This window comes from Ranitomeya imitator, chromosome 5 (genome assembly GCF_032444005.1).
Source record: "Ranitomeya imitator isolate aRanImi1 chromosome 5, aRanImi1.pri, whole genome shotgun sequence".
Lineage (NCBI taxonomy): Eukaryota > Metazoa > Chordata > Amphibia > Anura > Dendrobatidae > Ranitomeya > Ranitomeya imitator.
The window spans coordinates 68,309,871-68,322,669 of NC_091286.1; positions in this window are offsets into that span (position 1 = coordinate 68,309,871).

Below are 12,799 nucleotides of genomic sequence, written 5' to 3' on the forward strand. Positions count from 1 at the left end.
ATGTTTTGGGCCTGTCGCTGGGCAACATGGACTTACAACTCCCTCCAAAGGTTTTCTAAGGTGTTGAGATCTGGAGACTGGCTAGGCCACTCCAGGACCTTCATATGCTTCTTATAAAGCCACTCCTTCTTGCCCTGGCGTTGTGCTTGAGATCATTATCATGCTGAAAGACCCTTCCACATTTCATCTTCAATGCCCTTGCTTATGGAAGGAGGTTTGCACTCAAAATCTCACAGTGCATGGCCCCATTCATTCTTTCATGTACAGGGATCAGTCGTCCTGGTCCCTTTGCAGAGAAACATCCCCAAAGCATGATGTTGCTACCCCCATGCTTCACATGGTATGGTGTTCTTTGGATGCAACTCAGCATTCTGTCTCCTCCAAACCTGAAGAGTTTTGTTTCTACCAGTTCTACTTTGGTTTCATCAGACCATATGACATTCTCCCAATTCTCTTCTGGATAATCCAAATGCTGTCTAGCAAATTTCAGACGGGCCCGGACATGCACTGGCTTAAGCAGGGAGACACGTTTGGCACTGCAGGATCTGAGTCCCTGGCGGCGCAGTGTGTTACTGATAGTAGCCTTTGTTATGGTGGTTCCAGCTCTATGTAGGTCAAGCACTAGGTCCCCCCATGTAGTTCTGGGATTTTTGCTCACTGTTCTTGTGATCATTTTGACCCCACGGGTTGAGATCTTGCGTGGAGCCCCAGATTGAGGGAGATTATCAGTGGTCTTGTACATCTTCCATTTTCTTATTATTGCTCCCACAGTTTGTTTCAACCAAGCTGCTTGCCTATTGCAGATTCAGTCTTCCCAGCCTGCTGCATGGCTGCAATTTTGTTTCTGGTGTCCTTGGACAGCACTTTGGTTTTCACCATAGTGGAGTTTGGAGTGTGACTGTTTGAGGTTGTGCACAGGTGCCTTTTATAGTGATAACAAGTTCAAACAGGTGCCATTACTACAGGTAATGAGTGGAGGACAGAGGAGCCTCTTGAAGAAGTAACAGGTCTGTGAGAGCCAGAAATCTTGCATGTTTTTAGGTGACCAAATACTTATTTTCTACCATAATTTGCTAAATAAATCTTGCCAAATCAGACAAGGTGATTTTCTGCATTTGTTTTCTCATTTTGACTCTCATAGTTGTGGTCTACCTATGATGTCAATTACAGGCCTCTCTCATCTTTTTAAGTGGGAGAACTCGCACAATTGGTGGCTGACTAAATACTTTTTCCCCACTGTATAGCATACATTCCTTTAGCCAGATTTAGACGGGGTAAATAGTCTGCTATTGCGCACCTCGACGTGCGTTTCAGCGCCTCTGCAGCTTTGTCGGTAGGTATATTATTTTACACTGCTTATGTAACAGACTTACTGTTGGGAAAAATGGTTAATAGTAAGTAGGTATGTAAAGCAGATCACTAATTGCATATTGAGTCAAACTTCACATCGTTTTTAAGGTTTTCTTCATAATAAAAATTGAACAAAATGGGACATATTTATTATGCAGCTATGTTAGTTTTTTTTAGCCTATTTTTGTGGGAAATAGTGACATTCTGCATATATGCAATATTTATCAAGCTCTCCATTGGGGCATGAAAAGTAACAGAGAATTACATGCACTGTCATGGGGAATAAATGTGATTATGGCTTATGCTAAATTGTAATTGCTTTCTGGTTTACTACTGAATGATATGCCAGTATTAACCCCTTCATGACCCAGCCTATTTTGACCTTAAAGACCTTGCCGTTTTTTGCAATTCTGACCAGTGTCCCTTTATGAGGTAATAACTCAGGAACGCTTCAACGGATCCTAGCGGTTCTGAGATTGTTTTTTCGTGACATATTGGGCTTCATGTTAGTGGTAAATTTAGGTCAATAAATTCTGCGTTTATTTGTGATAAAAACGGAAATTTGGCGAAAATGTTGAAAATTTCGCAATTTTCACATTTTGAATTTTTATTCTGTTAAACCAGAGAGATATGTGACACAAAATAGTTAATAAATAACATTTCCCACATGTTTACTTTTCATCAGCACAATTTTGGAAACAAAATTTTTTTTTGTTAGGAAGTTATAAGGGTTAAAATTTGACCAGCGATTTGTCATTTTTACAACGAAATTTACAAAACCATTTTTTTTAGGGACCACCTCACATTTGAAGTCAGTTTGAGGGGTCTATATGGCTGAAAATACCCAAAAGTGACACCATTCTAAAAACTGCACCCCTCAAGGTACTCAAAACCACATTCAAGAAGTTTATTAACCCTTCAGGTGCTTCACAGCAGCAGAAGCAACATGGAAGGAAAAAATGAACATTTAACTTTTTAGTCACAAAAATTATCTTTTAGCAACAATTTTTTTATTTTCCCAATGGTAAAAGGAGAAACTGAACCACAAAAGTAGTTGTCCAATTTGTCCTGAGTACGCTGATACCTCATATGTGGGGGTAAACCACTGTTTGGGCGCACGGCAGGGCTTGGAAGGGAAGGAGCGCCATTTGACTTTTTGAATCAAAAATTGGCTGCACTCTTTAGCGGACACCATGTCACGTTTGGAGAGCCCCCGTGTGCCTAAAAATTGGAGCTCCCCCACAAGTGACCCCATTTTGGAAACTAGACGCCCCAAGAAACTTATCTAGATGCATAGTGAGCACTTTGAACCCCCAGGTGCTTCACAAATTGATCCGTAAAAATGAAAAAGTACTTTTTTTTCACAAAAAAATTCTTTTAGCCTCAATTTTTTCATTTTTACATGGGCAACAGGATAAAATGGATCCTAAAATGTGTTGGGCAATTTCTCCAGAGTACACCAATACCTCACATGTGGGGGTAAACCACTGTTTGGGCACATGGTAAGGCTCGGAAGGGAAGGAGCGCCATTTGACTTTTTGAATGAAAAATTATTTCCATCGTTAGCGGACACCATGTCGCGTTTGAATAGCTCCTGTGTGCCTAAACATTGGCGCTTCCCCACAAGTGACCCCATTTTGGAAACTAGACCCCCCAAGGAACTTATCTAGATGCATATTGAGCACTTTAAACCCCCAGGTGCTTCACAGAAGTTTATAACACAGAGCCATGAAAATAAAAAATAATTTTTCTTTCCTCAAAAATTATTTTTTAGCCTGGAATTTCCTATTTTGCCAAGGATAATAGGAGAAATTGGACCACAAATATTGTTGTCCAGTTTGTCCTGAGTACGCTGATACCCCATATGTAGGGGTAAACCACTGTTTGGGCGCACGGCAGGGCTCGGAAGGGATGGCACGCCATTTGGCTTTTTAAATGGAAAATTAGCTCCAATCATTAGCGGACACCATGTCACGTTTGGAGAGCCCCTGTGTGCCTAAACATTGGAGATCCCCCAGAAATGACCCCATTTTGGAAACTAGACCCCCAAAGGAACTAATCTAGATGTGTGGTGAGGACTTTGAACCCCCAAGTGCTTCACAGAAGTTTATAACGCAGAGCCATGAAAATAAAAAAATAAAAATATTTTCTCAAAAATGATCTTTTAGCCTGCAATTTTTTATTTTCCCAAGGGTAACAGGAGAAATTTGACCCCAAAAGTTGTTGTCCAGTTTCTCCTGAGTACGCTGATACCCCATATGTGGGGGTAAATCACTGTTTGGGCACATGCAGGGGCTCGGAAGTGAAGTAGTGACGTTTTGAAATGCAGACTTTGATGGAATGCTCTGTGGGCGTCACGTTGCGTTTGCAGAGCCCCTGATGTGGCTTAACAGTAGAAACCCCCCACAAGTGACCCCCATTTTGGAAACTAGACCCCGAAAGGAACTTATCTAGATGTGTGGTGAGCACTTTGAACCCCCAAGTGCTTCATAGAAGTTTATAATGCAGAGCCGTGAAAATAAAAAATACGTTTTCTTTCCTCAAAAATAATTATTTAGCCCAGAATTTTTTATTTTCCCAAGAGTTACAGGAGAAATTGGACCCCAAAAGTTGTTGTCCAGTTTCTCCTGAGTACGCTGATACCCCATGAGTGGGGGTAAACCACTGTTTGGGCACACGTCGGGGCTCAGAAGGGAAGTAGTGACTTTTGAAATGCAGACTTTGATGGAATGGTCTGCGGGTGTCACGTTGCGTTTGCAGAGCCCCTGGTGTGCCTAAACAGTAGAAACCCCCACAAGTCACCCCATTTTAGAAACTAGACCCCCCAAGGAACTTATCTAGATATGTGGTGAGCACTTTGAACCCCCAAGTGCTTCACAGACGTTTACAACGCAGAGCCGTGAAAATAAAAAATCATTTTTCTTTCCTCAAAAATTATGTTTTAGCAAGCATTTTTTTAGATTCACAAGGGTAACAGGAGAAATTGGACCCCAGTAATTGTTGCGCAGTTTGTCCTGAGTATGCTGGTACCCCATATGTGGGGGTAAACCACTGTTTGGGCACACGTCAGGGCTCGGAAGTGAGGGAGCACCATTTGACTTTTTGAATACGAGATTGGCTGGAATCAATGGTGGCGCCATGTTGCGTTTGGAGACCCCTGATGTGCCTAAACAGTGGTAACCCCTCAATTCTAACTCCAACACTAACCCCAACACACCCCTAACCCTAATCCCAACTGTAGCCATAACCCTAATCACAACCCTAACCACAACCCTAATTCCAACCCTAACCCTAAGGCTATGTGCCCACGTTGCGGATTCGTGTGAGATATTTCCGCACCATTTTTGAAAAATCCGCGGGTAAAAGGCACTGCGTTTTACCTGCGGATTTTCCGCGGATTTCCAGTGTTTTTTGTGCGGATTTCACCTGCGGATTCCTATTGAGGAACAGGTGTAAAACGCTGCGGAATCCGCACAAAGAATTGACATGCTGTGGAAAATACAACGCAGTGTTTCCGCGCGGTATTTTCCGCACCATGGGCACAGCGGATTTGGTTTTCCATAGGTTTACATGGTACTGTAAACCTGATGGAACACTGCTGCGAATCCGCAGCGGCCAATCCGCTGCAGATCCGCAGCCAAATCCGCACCGTGTGCACATAGCCTAATTCTAAAGGTATGTGCACACGCTGCGGAAAACGCTGCGGATCCGCAGCAGTTTCCCATGAGTTTACAGTTCAATGTAAACCTACGGGAAACAAAAATCGCTGTACACATGCTGCGGAAAAACTGCACGGAAACGCAGCGGTTTACATTCCACAGCATGTCACTTCTTTGTGCGGATTCCGCAGCGGTTTTACAACTGCTCCAATAGAAAATCACAGTTGTAAAACCGCAGTGAAATGCGCAGAAAAAAACGCGGTAAATCCGCCATAAATCCGCAGCGGTTTAGCACTGCGGATTTATCAAATCCGCAGCGGAAAAATCCGCAGAGGACCAGAATACGTGTGCACATACCGAAACCCTAACCCTAACCCTACCCCTAACCCTATTCTAACATTAGTGGGAAAAAAAAAAATTCTTTATTTTTTTATTGTCCCTACCTATGGGGGTGACAAAGGGGGGGAGGGGGGTCATTTATTTTTTTTTTTTTTATTTTGATCACTGAGATATAATCTATCTCAGTGATCAAAATGCACTTTGGAACGAATCTGCCGGCCGGCAGATTCGGCGGGCGCACTGCGCATGCGCCCGCCATTTTGGAAGATGGCGGCGCCCAGGGAGAAGACGGACGGGACCCCGGCTGGATCGGTAAGTATGATGGGGTGGGGGGGGACCACGGGGGGGGGGGGATCGGAGCACGGGGGGGGGAATCGGAGCGCGGGAGGGGTGGAATGGAGCACGGGGGGCGTGGAATGGAGCACGGGGGGCTGGAATGGAGCACGGGGGGGTGGAACTGAGCACCGGGGGGGGTGGAACTGAGCGCAGGGGGGGTGATTGGAGCACGGGGGGGTGATTGGAGCACGGGGGTGAGCGGACAAGAGCACGGGGGGGAGCGGAGCACAGGACGGAGGGGAGCAGGGCAGTGTACCGGGCAGATCGGAGGGCTGGGGGGGCGATCGGAGGGGTGGGGGCACATTAGTATTTCCAGCCATGGCCGATGATATTTCAGCATCGGCCATGGCTGGATTGTAATATTTCACCAGTTATAATAGGTGAAATATTACAAATCGCTCTGATTGGCAATTTCACTTTCAACAGCCAATCAGAGCGATCGTAGCCACGAGGGGGTGAAGCCACCCCCCCTGGGCTAAACTACCACTCCCCCTGTCCCTGCAGATCGGGTGAAATGGGAGTTAACCCTTTCACCCGGCCTGCACGGACGCGATCTTTCCATGACGCCACATAGGCGTCATGGGTCGGATTGGCACCGACTTTCATGACGCCTACGTGGCGTCATGGGTCGGGAAGGGGTTAATAAATATGCCTAGTTATGCAGTCACACTGTTGCAACTAAGGGCTCATCTCCACTTGTGAGGAAAACGGACGAGTGCAATCCGATAAAAAATCGGATTGCACTCGGACCAATGTTAATCAATAGGTGACACTCCATTTGCGATTTTTTTTTTTTCCCAGCCGAAATCGGACTGAGAAAAATCTGTGTCGGCTGAGAAAAAAATCGCAGCATGCTGCGTATTGCTGAGATTCTCGGACGAGACTCGTCAATGGGTGCGAGAGAAAAAACGCATGGAATACGGACCATCCGTATTCCATCCGTTTTTTACGGATACCTTACCATTCTGTGGCACAGAACACTGTAAATAGTCCTGTAAATGATTGTATAAAAATATTTGCAGAGAAAAAAAACGGATTGCATACGGATGTCATACGGATGTAAAAACGGATGATGCGATTAAAAATCGCATGACACTCGCATGACAATCGCACACGTTACATCAGTTTTTTCGGTCCGTAAATCGGACCGTTTTTTTCTCACACAAGTGGAGATGAGCCCTTATACTCATTTTTCGTGAACTTGTTTAGAAAATCATTTCAGTTTCTTAATGAAGGCTTTGTATATTCTGTGCTTGTTTTATGTAATTTGTGTATACACTAACGTGCCATTTCAGACTGTATACCAAAAGTTTAAAGATTTATTGATATTAATAGACTAAAATTTTAATACTGAGAATAAAACATTTGTATCTATAAGTTATTGTACTTTCAAGCATACTTTGAACAGCTGGCTGTTGACTATGAGCCTTATTCATTATTGCGTTTGCGTCTGTTTTTTGTCAATCTTTTAGGCTATGTGCACACGTTGCGGATTAGTCTTAGGAATTTCTGGTGCGGATTCTGCCTCTCCTGGCAGAAAACGCACTTGTGGATTTGTCGCATTTTTTGTGCAGTTCTGCAGCGTTTTTTGTGCGTTTTTGCTGCGGTTTTCTTGCGGATTTGCTGCGTTTTTTACCCCTGCGGTTTTCTATAATGGAATGGGTACAAAAACGCTGCAGATTCACAAACAAGAAGTGACATGCTACTTCTTTTAAACCGCAGCGTTTCCGCAGCGGATTTTCCGCAAAGTGTGCACAGCATTTTTTTTTCTCATTGATTTACATTGTACTGTAAATAACTTGCGGATCTGCAGCGTTTCTGCACTGGAAAAAACGCTGCGGATCCTCAGAGAATCCGCAACGTCTGCACATACCCTTAGTGTTTTATATCTTTTTTTAATTTTTTGCACCATATATTGTATCTTTCCAATCGTGCCTTTTTAAAATAACTTTTTTCATATTATTTATTATTATAGCGCCATTTATTCCATGGTGCTTTACATTTGAGGAGGGCTATACATTATAAAAACAGGTACAATAATCTTGAACAATACAAGTCACAACTGGTACAGGAGGAGAGAGGACCCTGCCCGCGAGGGCTCACAATCTACAAGATATTTGCATAAGTGACTTTTTGTACTAAAAAGTGGCAAAACAGGTAAGAACACAAAAGACAAAAATAAAGAGTATTTTTTTATTTCTGAAAAAAATGTCAGCAGATACCATAGTATACCATAGACAAGTGAACCTGTCTGCAGGTTTTAAAACCCTAAACTGCCGTTATCTTTGTAAATCATCTAAAATATTCATTATGTCTATACCTTTGTTTTATAAGTTCATTTCTCCATTTTCCCCAAATCTAACTGTAAATGCTCGTGCAAATGACCTTGTAAGGGGCTTGGCCTGCTGTTTCAGCTCTCCCGCTTTTCTCTCCTGCTGCTGACAGACTCCTGTCAATGACTGACATTACATATTCCGTTTCCCCACCTTAGATGTCGTGCAGGTGCTATCATTTCTAGGTATGGCGCATGCATGCAGAGATTGATAGTGTGGCTCTTAAAGCGTCAACAGGACCTTACTGCGCATATGTCACCCAATGAGAACAATGGCAAATGCTTGAGATATCGGGTGGAGAAGACAGTCGCAGAGAAGAGTGAATCTGTTAATTATTGGTGGGAGGTGAAAGAGGGATAGAGTTCGAGAGTTTCTAGTGCAGGCTAAGCCCCTTGCACTAATGACCTTATTTGCATAAACATCAATTTCTAAAAGGAAAAATTTAACTTAAGATACAAAGACATAGACTTAATCAACATTTCAGATGCTTTACCTAGATAATGTTAGTAGGGTCTAAAAACCTACTGATTCCATATTGAATTTTGACCACCTGCTTTCCACCTGATTTTGTTGATCTTGACATAACGTCTCGTTATTGACCCTGACTGGTTCACTCCTGAAGGCAGCCCTTCTGTGGAAGTAATCCGGTATCCCCCATTATAACAACAGATCCCTGTACAGGGGTTAAAAGGTGAAAGTTGGGGTTCTTCTGGAGTCTGTCCTCGGTATTCTTTTTTAGCCTGTAGACTATGATGGACGTTATGTTACTTATATGGTTCTATGCTGTCGCAGTTCACATTTAGCTCAAGAAGCGACACCATCATACTTTTGATGCCAGGATCAATAATGATCACTGATGGGTTTATTTCCTAATAACACACAATACAGATACATTTCACACCAAGAGGCGTAATAGCAATAGCAAAACAACAAATAATGTTTTAATTGGTTGCAATTGAAAAATATTGTTTTGCATCAATTAGCAGAGAAATATATTTAAAATAATTGTCCACTACCCGGACAACCCCTTCTCTCAATTGCAATTTTCCCACTTCTAAAATAACCTCTGGTGATTGCACTGCCTCTCCTGGGGCCTACGTGACATTATGTCAAGGGAGCCCTGCAGCCAATCAGCAGCAGCTTCTCTCCTCTTTGTATGAACCTCACAGCCAGAAGAAGTGGGAATTGCTGCTGATCTCTGCCTTACTGTGAATGTCCGTTACATCCAAAGGAAGTGAGAGTGGAACAGCCGCCGATTGGCTGTAGGTGTGACATAACAGTGGCACGCAAGACTTGGGAGACCAGGCTTCAATGTTGCTTGAAAGCTCCCGCATCAGAGAGGAGTATAGCTGTTACAATTTTACATGAAGCTAGGACACATGCAGTACACAGAGTCATTTTATATCTGGGATTCTTTACGCCACTTCTTCTGACTACTTCCGCAGGTCCCCATAGTTATACCATTAAAGCACAATACAATTAATAACAACACTTACATAAAATCACATAACAAAGTAAGGAAAGTATCAGTAATATGCTGCGCCTTGTCATTTGGATACTATAGTCATGATCATGTTGCTGTAGTATATCGGTCCCATAATTCAAAAGAGGAAGGAGGAACACCCCTATTATGGAAACACCATTTAGGAAATATCTCTCAAACTTAGATGTAACTGCCCATGTCAGTGTACCCGGCATTGGTGTATAGTATATGGGTGTATCCAGTTAGGGGTCAATAGCTCCTCTTACACCAGCTGTATGTATATCCGGTGCTCTGATGCAGATATCATGTGATCACACGTCACTACATTGAGGTCTTGTGCCTCAATTACATCATGTGGACTAATGATCTTATTTTCCCCACTGTATAGGAAACATTTATGGGAGATTTTAAGTGTATTGTATTCACATATATTCATATACATTTTTAATTATTTTTTCTACCAGTGTTTAAAACAAAAACCAGTAGGCTTTATACCAGGTTCAGATATTCAGCCTTTGTATTTTGCAGTGATTTTCAAGCCATAATTGTGGCGCATCTAGTTCTATAAAAAATACTATAATTCTAGTTTACGTTTTGAATCTAAAAAGCAGAGTTTCCCAAACTTTAAAATAGTGTATATGAGCATGGGACAAAAAGTTTGCAGTCACTCATGATTCCCCATGCTAATTGGCAGTCATGTGTTCACATGTATGCAATTTCCTTAGAGTAACTGTAGATTTTTTTACTCAAGCCTGGACAACCCGTTTAAGTTTTCATAGCTTTAATGCTGCATATAGGATTGTTTATTTTTTTAACCCCTTTACCCCCAAAGATGGTTTGCACGTTAATGACCTGGCCAATTTTTACAATTCTGACCACTGTCCCTTTATGAGGTTATAAGTCTGGAACGCTTCAACGGATCCCAATGATTCTGACAATGTTTTTTGTGACATATTGTACTTCATGATAGTGGTAAAATTTCTTTGATATTACTTGCGTTTATTTGTGGAAAAAAAAACGAAAATTTGGCAAACATTTTGAAAATTTCGCAATTTTCCAACTTTGAATTTTTATACCCTTAAATCACACATATATATTACACAAAATACTTAATAAGTAACATTTCCTACATGTCTAATTTGCATCAGCACAATTTTGGAACCATAAATTTTTTGTTAGGGAGTTCTAAGGATTAAAAATTGACCAGCGATTTCTCATTTTTACAACACCATTTTTTTTAGGGACCACATCTCATTTGAAGTCACTTTGAGGGGTCTATATGATAGAAAATACCAAAAAGTGACACCATTCTAAAAACTGCACCCCACAAGGTGATCAAGACCACATTTAAGAAGTTTATTAACCCTTCAGGTGCTTCACAGAATTTTTTGGAATGTTTAAAAAAAAATGAACATTTAACTTTTTTTCACAAAAAAATTACTTCAGATGCAATTTGTTTTATTTTACCAAGGGTAACAGGAGAAAATGGACTCCAAAAGTTGTTGTGCAATTTGCCCTGAGTATGCCAATACCTCATATGTGGGGGTAAACCACTGTTGGGTGCATGGCAGAGCTCCGAAGGGAAGAAGTGGCGTTTTGGAATGCAGACTTTGATGGAATGGTCTGCGGGCGTCACATTGCGTTTGAAGAGCCCCTGATCTACCTAAACAGTAGAAACCCCCCACAAGTGACCCCATATTGGAAACTAGACCCCCCAAGAAACTTAAAACACATGGGCTACTTGCACAGTGAACAAGTCTGTAGAAACCTGTTCACACCACCAAAGAACTTGAAGACACAAGAGCGCACAGACAGGTCAAAAAATACTCTGTTGTAAAAAAAAGTCACAGTAAATAAGCAAGTGCTAGTCAAACAATGAAAAAATACAGGGTATTTAGTTAATACATTTTTTTGCAAGAAACTTATCTAGATGTGTTGTGAGAACTTTGACACAAAAATGATATTTTAGCCCCCAAATTTTTATTTTCCCAAGGGTAGCAGGAGAAATTGGACTGCAAAAGTTGTCCAATTTGTCCTGAGTACGCTGTTACCCCATATGTGGGAGTAAACCACAGCAGAACTCAGAAGTTCTCAGACTTTTTCAACGCAGAATTGGATGGAATTGAGATCGGACATCATGTTGCATTTGCAGAGCCCCTGATGTGCCTGAACAGTGGAAATCCCCCAATTCTAACTCCAACCCTAACCCCAATACACCTCTAACCCTAATCCCAACCCTAACGACACCCCTAACCCCAACACACCCTTAACCCTAATCCCAACCGTAACCACACCCCTAACCCAAACACGCCCCTAATCCCAATCCCAACGCACCCCTAACCCCAGCACACCCTTAACCCTAATCCCAACTGTAACCACAACCCTAACCCGAACACACCCCTAATCCCAACCATAACCCTAACCACACCCCTAACCCAACCGTAAACGTAATCCAAACCCTAACCCCAACCCTAACTTTAGCCCCAACCCTTACTTTAGCCCCAACCCTAGCCCTAACTTTAGCCCCAACCCTAACCCTAATGGGAAGATGGAAATAAATACATTTTTTAAATTTTATTATTTTTCCCTAACTAAGGCGGTGGTAAAGGGGGGTTTTATTTACTACTAGATGGTGGCCCGATTCTAACGCATCGGGTATTCTAGAATATGCATGTCCACGTAGTTCATTGCACAGCCCCCGTAGTATATTGCCCAGCCACGTAGTATATTGCCCAGTCATGTAGTATATTGCCCAGTCACGTAGTATAATCTTCTCTTCTTTTTTTTTTTATAAATCTGTTTGTTAAAGGTTTGTAAATACAGTACAAACCAGACATTTCCATTAGAGATATTACAATAAAGTAACAATATTGAGTGATATTGTAACCCCAAATCCCACCCCCTCCCTCCCTACATAAACAAAAATAGAAACCCCCATACTCTGCGTACGCGTAACCAAAGAAGAGTCTTATGGAATTGGTGAATTGCCACCTATCCGCTGTAATAGATACCATTGGGTATTTTCAAAATGTGCTCTCAGTTTCTCCCTAGTCTCTAGAGGAAGCGATGGGATAAGAGTAGCCCACGTGGATAAGAATCTACCCGATTGCTTCTCCCTGTTAGTCAGTGCGTCCAACCACTCCATTCTGAATATGAATAGGATTTTGGTGCGGATGAAAGAGAGCGAAGGGACCATTGGACTCAACCACTGGTGCAAAATGCTGTTCCTGGTCGCCGAAGCCCATATCGTAAGTGTTGCTTTAATGTGTCTGGGCATTTTGTGGGATGCCTCGTCCAGA